The following is a 14,910-nucleotide window of genomic DNA, read 5'->3' as shown; positions in this document are numbered from 1 at the left end:
CAAAGTTTGATCAGTAGAATTGTGGGGTTTTGAACTACTAGGAAATACATTATTTCCAACATAAATTAGGGTTAGGTTAGTTTGGTATGAGGATGTGTCTTTCACTGAACTTCGACTTTGTGGTGCCCCCAATCTTTTTGATGTTAAATATTCCGTGAATAGCAGAAAGCCTCAGAAAATATAATCTCTAAAATCCACGTGTGTCCGACAACAAAGATAATATTATTAAACAAGTACCATGTGTGATTTGGGTGACGGAATCCTAAATGTCTGTTTAGAACAATATAAATATGTGTTAACCATGTCTCTAGGGTTAGAACCTAAACAAGCATTTGCAATGCGATAGGCCTTGCATTAGGAAAGTGTGAGCTATTGGTATTGTAAATGACACATTTTTTTTAACATGTGTTGGCTTTGAAAATATATAAATTAGTAGCATTGTTATTCACAAAGCCAATAGCTTACACTTTCCTAATGTGAGTCCTATTGGCTATGGCAATCCTTATTGGTAGCAAGCAAGGACAGTGCTGTTGTGGTGCTGAGTGATGATGTGGTTGGGCTGAGTTATGTGGTGGTGTAATAGAGTGATGTGGTGATGTTTTAGAGTGATGTGGTGGTGTCCCAGAGTGATGTGGTGGTGTCCCCGAGATATGTGGTGGTGTCCCTGAGTGATGTGGTGGTGTCCCTGAGTGATGTGGTGGTGTCCCTGAGTGGTGTGGTGGTGTCCCTGAGTGATGTGGTGGTGTCCCCGAGTGATGCGGTGGTGTCCCCGAGTGATGTGGTGGTGCCCCTGAGTGATGTGGTGGTGTCCCCGAGTGATGTGGTGGTGTCCCTGAGTGATGTGGTGGTGCCCCTGAGTGATGTGGTGGTGTTCCCGAGTGATGTGGTGGTGTCCCTGAGTGATGTGGTGGTGTCCCTGAGTGATGTGGTGGTGTCCCCGAGATATGTGGTGGTGTCCCTGAGTGATGTGGTGGTGTCCCTGAGTGATGTGGTGCTGTCCCTGAGTGGTGTGGTGGTGTTACTGAGTGATGTCGTGGTGTCCCTGAGTGATGTGGTGGTGTCCCCGAGTGATGTGGTGGTGCCCCTGAGTGATGTGGTGGTGTCCCCGAGTGATGTGGTGGTGTCCCTGAGTGATGTGGTGGTGCCCCTGAGTGATGTGGTGGTGTTCCCGAGTGATGTGGTGGTGTCCCTGAGTGATGTGGTGTGATGTGGTGGTGTCCCTGAGTGATGTGGTGGTGTCCCTGAGTGATGTGGTGGTGTCCCTGAGTGATGTGGTGGTGTCCCCGAGTGATGTGGTGGTGTCCCCAAGTGATGTGGTGGTGTCCCTGAGTGATGTGGTGGTGTCCCTGAGTGATGTGGTGGTGTCCTTGAGTGATGTGGTGGTGTCCCCGAGTGATTTGGTGGTGTCCCCAAGTGATTTGGTGGTGTCCCTGAGTGATGTGGTGGTGTTCCTGAGTGATGTGGTGGTGTCCCTGAGTGATGTGCTGGTGTCCATGAGTGATGTGCTGGTGTCCCTGAGTGATGTGGTGGTGCCCCTGAGCGATGTGGTGGTCACCCTGAGTGATGTGGTGGTGTCCCCGAGTGATGTGGTGGTGTCCCTGAGTGATGTGGTGGCGTCCCCGAGTGATGTGGTGGCGTCCCTGAGTGATGTGGTGGTGTTCCTGAGTGATATGGTGGTGTCCCTGAGTGATGTGGTGGTGTCCGTGAGTAATGTGGTGTTTCCCCTGAGTGATGTGGGGAGAAGGATAAGGAGGAGGAGCGTGGCCACTGCACCACCAACGATGCCAGCCTCTCGCGCTAGGAGGGGCACATAAATCCAGTACTGCGCTCCTGCAGTGCGGGACTCGCACAGGTGTGCCCGGGCCGAGGGCCCGCCCAGAGCCCCGTGGAGGCTGGGTTGGGCCAAGTCCCGTATATCTTACATATTTGTGTTTATTGTGGAATTGACCGGATTAGTCGTGGAGCCAAGAACAGTGGTGTGACTGCCAGAATTGTGGATTTAACCAAGGTCAAGTTTCAGAAACAAGGTACTGTTGGCGGACCAAAAAATTGAGTTTATTCTAGTGTTTGGAGAGCCATATCCATAATATCCTTGTAACTCCTTATTCCGGAGATTAGGTGACTTTACGTGTTCCTTCTTTACCTTTCCTTTTTTATTTACCTTTTATATAGGGGACTATACGTGCAGCAGATTATACCATCTGTTGTTGTTATGGGTAGACGCAAGGGTGTGCCTGCCTCAGCTAGTACAGCAAAGGGGAAGCAGGGCATGTCTCTTGCAGTATCCACGATGGTTTTGTTTCTGGTAAAGTCTGCCTCTGCATTAGATAAAGAAATTGAGCAGATGCATAGGTGATTCTCGCGGTCCCCTCTGAAACCTGGTTTTGAGTCACCTGTTGTTTCCGCTGACCCCATCAGCCAGGACCCTTGCTCCCAGCTAAATAATATTATAGTGGAGGATAATAGTGACGCTGAGGAGCAAGATGTCAGGACTTCTAATTTAAGAGCTATCACTGCTATTGTATCCCTCCCTGTGGTTCCTTTATCTCCCACAATTATAGATACAGAAAATACGGAGGCAGTAAGGAAACCTCTGGAACACAATAACATTTTTTCTCGCTCAATCGAAGTGCTACCCATTTTACCTCAGATCACCAGCGAGTTACCACAGCAGAGGGGTGGGACTAAAAGGAAAAACCTGACCCCGGGTGGACTTCCAAAAAAAACCCTAAAACTGCTTTGCGAGACAATTCCCTAGGATTAACAGCAGTTCCCCCTGCCTTAGACCCCACCTTGGCTCTCAACGAGGCATTAGCTACACTAGAGGTTTCATTAGCCAACATACTAGATGTAAAATTGGACCCTATTTTTATGAGACTGACCCGCATTGAGGAGTTTCTGTCTGCATCTACTTGCAAGCCACCAACCCCTGTTGCATCAGATTCTGTCATGGTTACGGGCCAAACTATTACTGGGGCATTAGTGCATCGATCTACCAAAGAAACAAGCCAGATACCCTCCAACGTGCTTCAATCACGCCATCCTTCCTTACACTCTGGAGCCTCAATGATGTTGGAGGGTGGGACTGTCACAGAAGATGCAAGATGGCCTCCCTCTGACTGTAACAGCGCAAGAGGGTCTGATAGTGCCTCCTCTAATTACCCCCAATCTAAGTCTAGAAGCCATGAAATTAAAGCAATTTGGGAAGAAGCACTTCCAGTAATAGATCTCCCTCCCGAATCTACTCCCTATGTGGTGGTGCTGGGGAACGTTCCATCTCTCCCCCAGGGGGGTAGGGAAAATTATCAGCAACTTAAAAACAAAACCCTCCACTGGTTTTCACTAAATACTGTGCTGGGGGCTAGAGTGGATAAAAACATCATCATGGTTCGCAGGGTTAGCTGGATAGGTAAAGGTATTAAAAGAGGAACAGGTGACTGTATAAACATCAATTTTGACGATCCACATTTAGCAGGCAGGATCCTGTTTGGAGCGACTCATAGAGATCCAAGCACGCTTGCCTCAAAGAGTAGGGCTTTACCATTAGGTAATTTTTACAAACCCGACTATGCTGGAGCACGTCCAGATTCTGATCCAATATCTACATATCCACGTGGGACTTTTTATGAATCATCCCTTAGACACATACAACAGCCGTTACGTGAGGCTCCTCCCTTAGTTATAGCTATTGGCCAACATGGTTAAATTTACACAACAGATTTGCCCCATTAACAGGGACGGAGAGGTGCGATTGACTGGGCGTACCCATGAGTACTGAAGTAAAGAGGACTCTGTTGCTGCTTCCATCATATTGCAGCCACCCAAGCTGGCGATTGCATCCATGGGATATTCAGGTGCAGATGTGAGTAAGGATGTAGGTTCGGACAGTTTGTTTTGGCTCACAGCCCCCAAGTCAAGTCAAGTCAGAGAATTTATATAGCGCACTACATACCCAGAGGGTCCCAAGGCGCTTAGAGAGGGGAGGAAGATTACTTGTCAAATATCCACGTTTTAAGCTGCTTTCTGAATGCTAGGTGGTTCTGGGTAAGGCGAAGGTAAGCGGGGAGTGAGTTCCATGTTTTAGCAGCCAGGTATGAGAAGGATCTGCCGCCCGTGGTGGTCTTGTTGATGCGAGGTACAGTGGCGAGGGCTTGGCTGGAAGAACGTAGTTGGCGGGAGGGGGTGTAGAAGGACAGTCGTGAGTTGAGGCATTCTGGTCCGATGTCGTAGAGTGATTTGTGTGCGTGGGTTAGCAGTCGGAAAGTGATCCTCTTATTGACGGGTAGCCAGTGGAGGTCTTTAAGGTGACCGGAGATGTGTTCGTTGCGAGGGATGTCTAATATGATCCTGGCTGAGGCGTTTTGGATTCGTTGTAGTTTCTTCTGGAGTTTAGCGGTAATGCCTGCGTAGAGGGTGTTTCCGTAGTCCAGTCGGCTCGTGACCAGAGCATGGGTGACTGTTTTCCTTGTTTCGGTGGGGATCCAGCGAAATGTTTTTCTCAGCATGCGAAGAATGTTGAAGCAGGAAGAGGATACGGCGCTGACTTGTCTGTTCATTGAGAGTGAAGAGTCCAGTATGATGCCTAAGTTCCGTGCGTGGTCTGTCGGGATGGGTGCATTTCCGAGGGCTTCCGGCCACCAGGAGTCGACCCATGCAGAGGGGGATGTACCTAAGATGAGGACTTCTGTTTTGTCTGAGTTCAGTTTCAGACGGCTTTGTTTCATCCATTCGGCAACTTCTTTCATTCCTTCGTGTAGGTTAGTTTTGGCGGTGCTGGGGTCATTGGTGAGAGAAAGGATTAGTTGAGTGTCATCCGCGTAGGAGATGATGTTGAGGTTGTGCTGGCGGGCGATGGTCGCGAGGGGGCTCATGTATACGTTGAAGAGGGTGGGGCTGAGTGAGGATCCTTGTGGTACGCCACAGATGACTTCAGTGGCCTCGGACTTGAATGGTGGGAGGCGGACTTTCTGAGTTCTTCCGGTGAGGAACGAGGTGATCCATTCAAGTGCTTTTCCTTGGATTCCGATGTTATTGAGGCGTTGTAAAAGGGTGCTGTGGCAGACTGTGTCAAATGCTGCAGAGAGGTCGAGGAGGATGAGGGCGACTGTGTCTCCATTGTCCAGTAGAGTTCGAATGTCGTCTGTTGCTGCGATGAGGGCGGTCTCAGTGCTGTGTTTTGCTCGGAACCCAGATTGTGAGGAGTCGAGGGATTTGTTGGCTTCGAGGAAGGCGGCGAGTTGGTTGTTGACAGCTTTCTCGATGACTTTGGCCGGGAATGGAAGGAGCGAGATGGGGCGGTAATTTTTGAGTTCGTTGGGGTCCGCTGTGGGTTTCTTCAAAAGGGCGGTGAGTTCAGCGTGTTTCCAGTCTTCCGGGAAGGTGGCGGAGTTGAGGGAGCAGTTGATGACGTCTCGGAGGTGCGGTGCTATGACGGAGTCTGCTTTGTTGAAGATGTGGTGAGGACATGGGTCTGTGGGGGATCCTGAGTGGATGGAATTCATCAGGCGGATTGTGTCCTCAGTGGAGATTGGGTTCCAGTCGTTAAGGGTGTTCACGGGGGGAGAATGTTCACAGTTTCAAACTCTAGTGATTGACACTGTGGAGGTGGATAGCACACTTAACAAGAACCTCATATCTTGGAATATAGCAGGTTTGGCGAATAAATTTAAAGACCCGGTATGGATTAAATTTGTGAGACAATTCCTTGTTATTAACCTCCAGGAAACTTGGTCGATAGACTGTGATCTATTTTTGGAGGGTTATCAGGCCTTTTTTGTTCCTGCTACACCATCAGCTCGGGGCAGACGCATGGGGGGATTAGTAACTTATATTTCTTTGACAGTGGACTGCCAGAGTCAGGTTATTCCATCATCTATCCCATGCATACTGCCTATGATACTGAAGCAGGGAGACAAAAGATGGGGCTTAATTAATTTTTATAATGCAGTGTCATCCCCTTCAGATTCTAACAACATTGCTACCCTGGGCAGTTATATTCACCACTCCTATAGTTCTATTCTCCACAATCTTGTGATTGTTGGAGATTTTAATATGCATTTATGTGGTAATCCCACGACCATTAAAGTCTCGGAGATGGGGTGTCCCTGTTACAATGAGTTCCATTTTGAACATTCAAGGATGGGAGAGGCTCTGAATAATCTATCAAACGATTTGGATTTGATGTGCACTATCTCCATCTCTGATCCGAGTCGCAACTTCTCCGTACCTACCTTTAAAGGGAAAGGGAGGGGATCATTTATTGATTTCATCCTGATTTCCTCGTCCCTGTAGTCGTCTGTTGGCAATTTTCATATTGCAGATAGTATATATAGTGATCACAATCCCATACACGTGCAACTGCAGGGTCCTTTGGCAGTACTGGTTGGAGGAAAAAAGCCTTTAGGATTGCTAAAGGCTTGCGATAATAGACGTCGGCTAAAATGGTCCCAGATTATTCCAAATACCTTCCATCGGAAGGTTAGAGAATCGTGCAACATTGAGGTGGGACTATGCTTGGATGCTAGATCCGCACCAAGTGAGGTAATCAAGGCATATGCTTCCATCGTAAGTAAAGTGGGAAAACTTTTAAGCACCGCTGGAGGCAGATCAAGGCTGCCCGGGCCAAGATGGTTTGATGCTGTTTGTTCTAAGGCCGCAAAAAAACGTAGGGAATATCTATCTGTAATTCCCCGAAACATTTCCTTAGTGCGAGCCTGTTGAAAGAACTACAGGGATTGCCTGACAAAGAGGAAAGGAGAACTTAAGGATGAGGCTTGGAAGGCACTGATAGACTCTTGTACGTTAAAGAGTAGCTCAAAGTTCTGGAGCATTGTTAATGGTCCGCTCTTTGATGAAGCTACTACAAGGGTTCTTGACTCCCACATAACGGAGGAGGAATGGGTATTCTACTTCACCTCTATGTTTGGATGCCCTACGGAATCCCCCCTTAACGTTAGTCAAATCAGTATTCCTCCTACGGTGACGTTTGAACTGGGCGAGGTAATGGAAGGTATCCTTGGTCTAACAAGTAACAAAGCCCCGGGCCCGGATGGTGTTCCCCCAGACCCCTCTTTTTGGGTGCCCATCCTGGTTGCTGTGTTCAACACAGCCGCGAAGCATGGATGCCCTGAGTCTTGGGCGACCTCGACCATTGTCCCTGTTTTCAAGAAGGGGGATCAGAGTAGCACTACAGGCCGATCTCCCTTCTTGATTCAGTGGTTAAGGTTCTGGGACATGTTATTCTGGATAGATTGTCAAGCTGGGTGGAGGAGTTTGATATCTTCTCCGACGTCCAGTATGGCTTTCGTCCCGGTAGGTCAACGGTGTCGCAGTGCCTGAATCTCTCCTTAATATTAAGTAAATATACAGTTGCTCGTCTGGGTACTGTTTACCTTGCCTTCATGGACCTGTCTTCAGCTTTTGACTGTGTTAACAGAGCCAAGCTGTGGCAGTCCATGAAGGCAAGGGAGGTGGATGACAGCATTGTGACCTTTCTGATAGATCTACATAGGTCATCTAGGGCTAATATTTACGGTTTTCCCAGGATCTTAGGGTTACTAGAGATTTGAACATTAAGCCGGGGTAAGCCAGGGGTGCATTATGGACCCCTTCTTATTCAACTTTTATATAAATGATCTGGACAATGCTCTGAGAAGCACGGAGATAGACTTTCCCTATATAGGGCGCCGTGGTCTTCCTGTGTTACTCACCGCGGACGACGCCGTCTTATTGGCAAGAACGGCACTCGGTTTAAAGACTCTACTGGATGCTTTCTCTGGTTTTATGACGGATCGGAATCAGGCCATTAATCACACTAAATCTTTCGTTACGTAGGTGGACCCGAGACCAAAGAAGGCTTTAAGTTCAGGGTGGGATCTGCTCTTATTCCTCGCACTAGTGCTTTTTCATATTAACGAGTCCTTTTGGATGATAAGTTAAATTAGGACCTCAAAACCAGTAAAAACAGGGGTGCCAGGGAGAGGGCCAATGTGGCAATTTTTAATTTCTCCTCCAAGACAGGGAGAAGACCAATAGGCGCAATGCTGAAGTTGTATCATGCCAAAAGTGTGGCATCTGCAAGCTATGGGAGTGAAATCTGGGGCCGCATAAAAGGTTAACATCTTACAGATAGCAGAGAATAAATTCTTAAAACGGCTGCTTTCGGCCCCTCAAAGTCTATCTAATATGGTGGTTCATGAGGAATTGGGTGTTCAGTATCTGTGTGACACTTTATCATTGGCCCCATAGTATTCTGGTTAAAATGCTGGCTGAACCAGGAGCTATCCCTCACACACAATATAATACGTGAATGTATGACCCTAGATAAGGCTCCCAGAATTTCGGGCTCAGATGCATTAGACATGGCTTTGAAGGGATAGGGCGTGCAGAACTATTCCATAAGCCTGAAAAAATTACTAGGATGGATGCAGAGCTTGTTAAGGCTTCCTACCTGGCATTAAAAAAATTGGACAGGGATGAGCGGGAATTAAAAAAAGAAAGTGTTCGTAGACATAATGCTCAAAAGAACCCCAATAGCAGAGCCATATCTTTTAGGGTCAATGTCAACACGTGAAAAGTTTCTCCTAACCAGGTATAGGATGCACACGTTACATCTCTTGTTAGCAAGACCTATGGACAGTTATACTAGTCATGAGTTAGTACCCTGCGGCTGCGACGGCCTGTCTCCGTAGGACATATCTCACTTTATGTTTTTCTGTAATCTGTACTCAGTTCCACGAAAACATTTTCTGGTCCCTATTCTAAAAAAGCTGAATTTTAGGCAAGTGCGACCTGCACTTTTATATTTGAAATTATTAAAGGATGATTGTATTCCATTTGTGGTGGGGTACCTAAGTTAATAATGAAATCAAGACAATGTTTGGACAACTGACGTGAGCATGATGAAATCTTGGATTATTCATGATGGGATGAGGTGTGAACTCTTAACGCACCTTGCAAGCTGGTCTTGTCTCCTTTAAATTATATTGATTATGGCCTTTAGCCTTTTTATTGTATTATATGTATTTTTATATATGCATGATCTTTTTCATGTATTGTAGCTATGTATCTTTTATGGTTATCTTTGTATAGCCAAATAAAGTTTATTTTGATTTGATTTGATTTGATCTGGCACTGAGGAACAAGTTGAAAGGGACCCAGTGCTCTTTCTGTCACAATTGCATCAGATACCAGGCAAAAAGTGGGGGTGACCATGTCAAAAAGGGGCACTTTCCTACACACATCCCCACAAGTACCACCACTAATTCTACTGCCATTCATTGTCACATGTAATCTACAGCTTCTTGTTTCAGCGGACTGTGGTGCTTCTGCCGATTTATACAACTACATAAAAGCACCAGCGTTATAGCTGATGTATAGTCAACAATGAATGTCATTGAAGACTAATACCTATCTCCTCTCACTACACATGTTAACATTGTGGTTTTATTCTTCTGGGTCCATATGTATCTACGCATTTCCCCACAGACATAGAACCGGAAAACCCCTTTGATGCATCAGGCCCTTTATGTTTTAAAAGAACATGTGCGAAGTGCGTGTTTACGTTTTTCGACACTCACTCACTCATGATATTCAGTACAGCGGCCTTTGGCATCTGAATCAGATCCCCTAGCTCCCAGGTTTCCTCTTCCACCCCCCTAACACCCATCTCCCTCCACTTGCCTAGTACATGTGACCAAATGAGGTAAAGTGGTGTTCTCCCGCTTGACGTGCTGACATCTTGAAACAACACGTGTTCCCGGCAGGAGGCTAATGCACTGTACAGAGATAATTACCATAAGGTAAATAGCCTGTCTGGCACACAGCTTGTCTACACACATTCTACTAGCAGTAAGAGTGTTTTCTGTAGTGGTACCCACCAACCACCTGTAGAATATACTGTGGGTCCCCTGAGACAAGGGTTGGATTGGGAACAAAAATTGGCCCGGGCACACCAAAAAAAGTGGCCCAGAGTTGCATATTGCCTTTCCACAAAACACTGCTTCAGCTCAGTTTTATGAAAAGAAAGGGGGTGGGCCCAATGAGAAAATGGAACAGAGTGTGTGGCAGATTATGACTTCCATTAATTCATGGCATATGTCCCACATCCATCACACTCTAAATTAGTCTCAACGTGATCTCCATGGTGTTAACCAGAACCATGGCCTTATTTCTGTCCGCATTTACCGCACGTTGCACAACATGAACCTAATTACATAGTAATGGTGTGCTGCAGGTCAATGATACATGATGGTGAGCCCCTTGTGTGGCCAACATGCAAGAATGAGGTTGGATACAAGTTGATAGTTGGTCATGCTGAAAGCTTCTCCCTTAATAATAATATACTTTTTTGGTGAAAAATAAAACCCTAAACACTGTATCCAATAACAGATCTATATGGTCAGCTGCATTGATCAAATGGCCCCACTGTAGCTTCAATCTTCTTGCCAAAACACTGGGAAAGAAAGAAATATGAACCTGCCTAGGCCCATAATTGTAGGAGAGAGTTGGCAGATTTGCTCAGGTTCCGCAGTGGAAGGGTTTCATGAATTTCAATGTTTTATCCAAAGGTTCAGGCTGATGTTCTCCCATTGATAAAGTCTACAAAACTTCAGTACAGTTTCATCATAATCGAGTACTTTTCCTTCAATTGAATGGGTCTCTAAAACTCAGCTTTCAGGTCCATAGTAAATGCACTATACTGACTGATTAACTGGACCTTTTCCGGCCATGTACCACTTTTCTCTGTATAAGGACATCCCAAAACTTCCAATCTCAGAATGAGCAAGTGGGTTTCACTGGCAAGCCCTCAACCCACTTTAACCCTGTGGGTAAGTAGGCATCTTGCTTAACCAGCTATAGACAGTGGCGGCCAGTAAGGTATGGAGGGGGTGAGAGCCTGGGGTTTTAATAATTTTTTTTAGTGACTTACCTGATGTCGCCGCATCTCTGAGTCCTAAGTGAAGTGCACGTCTTCCGGGAAGCACCCATGCTCCTCTGAGCTAATTACAACCCTGCAATGCAGCATTGTGATAGCGCTGTGGTTCGGCGCTCAGCCAGGAAATGGGGGCCTGGGCATGTTCTCCATGCAGACTGTAATGCCGCCTGCATGTAGAACATGCAAAGTGTGCATGACTGAGAGGGTCAGTCAAACATTCATGCGCACTTTACAGAGTACACAACCACTCCTCCTCCCAGACGTAAGGGGAGCCCAGCCCCTCCCCACCGTAGCCTGACCAAACGAAAAATAAAATGATAATATCTTCAGTTATTATCATTTTATTATTTTGTTGACACTGGTCCGTGAGCAGTGGGGCCACCCTCTTCTGCCTTAGCGGAGGAGCCGCCACTGGCTATAGAGCCAAAGTTTTGTGGGAGACGTTAAGGCCTAACAGGTGATAGCTCTCTCCAGTTTGCTCTGGCTGGCGGGAATAATTCAGTTCAGCACAAAGAGATCCATTTTCTAAGCTTTGCACAGCCCTCCCTGCCAGCTCCAGTCCTCGTAGTTCAGCTCCATGAGCTTCAATAAATATGTCTTCCCCCCAGTCAGTACTTGACCCAGGACGCCCACCAAGGCAAAGCTACACTGAGCCTTTGCACTCTCCTTTCTGGGTGCAATACAGTGTTCAAAATGCAAATGAGATACAGTCCCTTGCAGTGGCACTTGGAGAGCTAGGTCATCCCAAACTCTGAAGTAAGTTTGATTCCAACTTGAAAATGTGCATGTGATGGGAATGCACTGAGACTGAGCTCTGGGAAAATAGAATCCATGCCTTCTAGGTATTATACAATTAAGTACAAAGAGAAATAAAACCTATAGTTTGTCTTATGAACCCAGGTCACCTCTTTGCTTCAATTTTGGTTCCAATCGTATTTTGCAATGTAAAGTTTCGAATTAAATGTCACATTAAAACATGTTTTACAGGAGATATGTCTTGCAGTAGATTTTGCCTAGAAACATTCAACCTAGAAATAGGTGATGTTTCAGAAGCAGGCAGATGAAAAATATCCTTCAATGCTGCTTACCATATTTGCACTCTGTACAGCTGCTTCAGGGTGCTGCACACAGTCCTTACAAGAAAAACACCTATCTAAGAAAAGAGCAAATGCAGCTACACCTGTTCAGCAGACCCCAAATATCACTCGGCCCGTGTAAAGAAATGGGGGTAAAATGGCAATAAAGAAGGATTTCCCTACCCTGTGAGCCTGTTGGTGAGTTTGCAGTGAATTGAGTCCTTGCATGGCTCCTGAGAAATAAGAGGAGCAGGTGTGAGGATAGAGTCAGAGTTGTTAGATAGGACAGGGAAGATAGACCATCATTTGTAGATCAAGGGCATTAAGAGCCTGGCCAAGATCTGAAGTGGGTCCTTAGCCTAAGCAGTACTCTTTAGTCTTTGCTTCTGTGCTTTTGTTATCCTTTCTAGAATTTGTATTTGCTGAGTGCTTTCAGGTTTGTGTACTTCTCTCTTTGTCCAGAGCACTTCATGTCCGATACCTCGCACTTCATGCTCCCATGTTTGTGCTTTCACTTCAACTTTGGCTGGTGCAATGTATATGCATGGGGTAATTGGATATTTCTTCTAGGTACTTAAAGGTGGTTATCTTTTGCTGATATGATGGGAGGTTGTTCTGAGAAGACTTGTACCTGAAGTAAGGCCTTAATAAATATAATGTATATGAACCAACATATTGCTATTAAGATAGGCGGATATGGTTTATCTTTTATAGCGTTTGTCTGGGGGGTCATGTCATATATCATTGCCAAAAAATCTTGACCTGGCCAATATCATTGCTATAATATATATATAAATCTATATTTTTATTTTTCAGTTTTCATATGGAAAGACAGCAGCATACAATTTAGAAATTGGTTACATCCAGTTGAATATGCACAATTACCCCCCTTCTTACGCCTCTGTATCCTGAGTCTCAATTCGTCTTAACAAATATCCCCTAAGAGGACCGCCAAATCTCTTCTGCCTGTGACGCATGTGGCATGAGGGTAACATAGGTCTTGGTACAATCACTACAAATTATAAGATCCCCTGCTAGTCCTTCGCAGCGGCGATCAAGCGTCTTCCCCAGTTCATAGCCACCCTGCATTTAGCCAGCAGAAAAACAGTGCAGTTAATTGCCTGGTGCCCGGGGCCAATCCCACCACATAGCACAAAGCCCCGTCAGTGGTTGTGGTTCTGATCGCTGTTCAGTCATATCAGCTGTCATATCTAATATTGTTTGCCAACATTTCTAGATAGGCAAGCATTTCCACCCCAGGTGGAAGAATCCTGCCTAGTGCGCCAAACACAATGGACATGTATGAGGTCTGATCTAGTATAACTATGTTGCATGGCTGGAGTAAAGTACGCCCTGAGTAGGGATCGAAAATGGAGTAGCTTATGATGATAGTTCATAGAAATAAGTTTGGTCTGCATGCAGCAGTAGGCCCATTGTGTGTCAGTCGGTTTACTACCAAGTCCATCTCTCAGGCTCTGCCCGTACAGTTTAGTCGCCCATCCTGTTCTGTGCAATTAAAGGCTCCACAGGGACCCCCTGTTCATTGGAGGTGTGCATATTTATAAATAAATCTAAGTCTGTAAGATTACCCCTATGACGGAACTGGTCCAGGGAAAGAAACTGTCCCTACACATACTAATGCCAGGGTCGTTGTACTACACCTTCAGCCGTAAGTGGCAGTAACAGGTTCTTGGAAATATGCGGCGCTGGTGAGTTCAAAAAGGTTTTCCCCAGTTTCCGGCTCAGTACTCTCCAGATCAAGCCAGTCGTAGTAACCGTGTTCACCTCTCTCTGTGGTCTCTTGAAGGCCACAGGTAACACCATTTAGTGAGAAACATTTCTAGACCACTTACTCTCCCGAATAAGATATGGAAGGCATGTGTTGGGGTGGAACCAACGCCTCGCAAAGTGACACAGGGCCACTAAGTAATACATTTCTTGGTCTGGGACCTCAAATTCTCTGCACTCAAAAGAAAGCGTCATTGTTTCCTACCTTATCTGAGCTAGTTTATTTGCCCATATCAATTTAATTGATAAAGTCCTGAGAGTGGAGAACAAGTTTTAGTGCGTGGGATGGGAATACTCATAAACAGGTAAAACAAGCATTGAAAATGCAATAGGTCTCACCTTTGATTAAGTTAAAGCCATTTGCTATGCTAATGGTATTGTATCGCAAAGCAAATGGCTTTAAGTTAATCAAAGGCGAGACCTATTGCATGCTTGTTTTATTATGCTGCTCAGCCTTCTATTAAAGAACAGTTCGAAACAATTGGAAGATTTCACACCATACCAGCCTTCTTGGCGCAGGGAAGAACTGAAGAAAGGAGCGCTTCTTCCTATGTCATGTCGACCCTGTTGATAACAGTTAGCAGTTGTTTACTAGCTTAAAACTCCCATGTTAAGCCAGGAGTCACACCAAAGTGACATTCAGCTTTCCTATTTCCTACAGACGGAAACTTTTATGTGTGCTGCCTCAGTCGCAAAATTACAACCATATAAAAAAAAGATCTCTTATACCAGCAAAATAGCAAAGGTCTTTTAAATACAGAGACGCCTGGGCTAAGACCCACCTCCGGCACACTCCACCCATCGTGGCCATGATCTGGGAGGAGCCGCCCACTACACTAACCTTCCCAGTACCGTCCCGGTCACATACTGCCCTGCCAGTGGGAAGGGAATTGTGCTGTCGCGGGGGTTGGATAGTGCCTTATGTCTCTTGAATTATAACTGGAACCACGTGATAATAGACAATACCGATAACCAATACACCTGTCTTAAACATCACTTATAGTAGTGAACATGTAAACAGTGTGATAAGCTACGATAGGAAGGAAAGTAATTTAAAATAAAATTTAAAAAGTGGAACCGACTCACGCTTTCCTGGCTCGGACGCGTAGC

General features: G+C 45.9%; 1 protein-coding gene across 1 annotated transcript in view; it reads left to right on the top strand.

The window, feature by feature from the left end:
- Positions 1 to 14,910, top strand: part of LAMB4 (laminin subunit beta 4) — a 790,532-nt gene that overhangs the window by 675,449 nt on the left and 100,173 nt on the right. The gene's annotated exons all lie outside the window — the stretch shown is intronic.

Source organism: Lissotriton vulgaris, chromosome 1_1 (assembly GCF_964263255.1).
Source record: "Lissotriton vulgaris chromosome 1_1, aLisVul1.2, whole genome shotgun sequence".
In the NCBI taxonomy this organism is placed as follows: Eukaryota; Metazoa; Chordata; class Amphibia; order Caudata; family Salamandridae; genus Lissotriton; species Lissotriton vulgaris.
The sequence above is the reverse complement of the archived record's forward strand: the minus strand, read 5'-3'. Positions and strand labels throughout refer to the sequence as shown.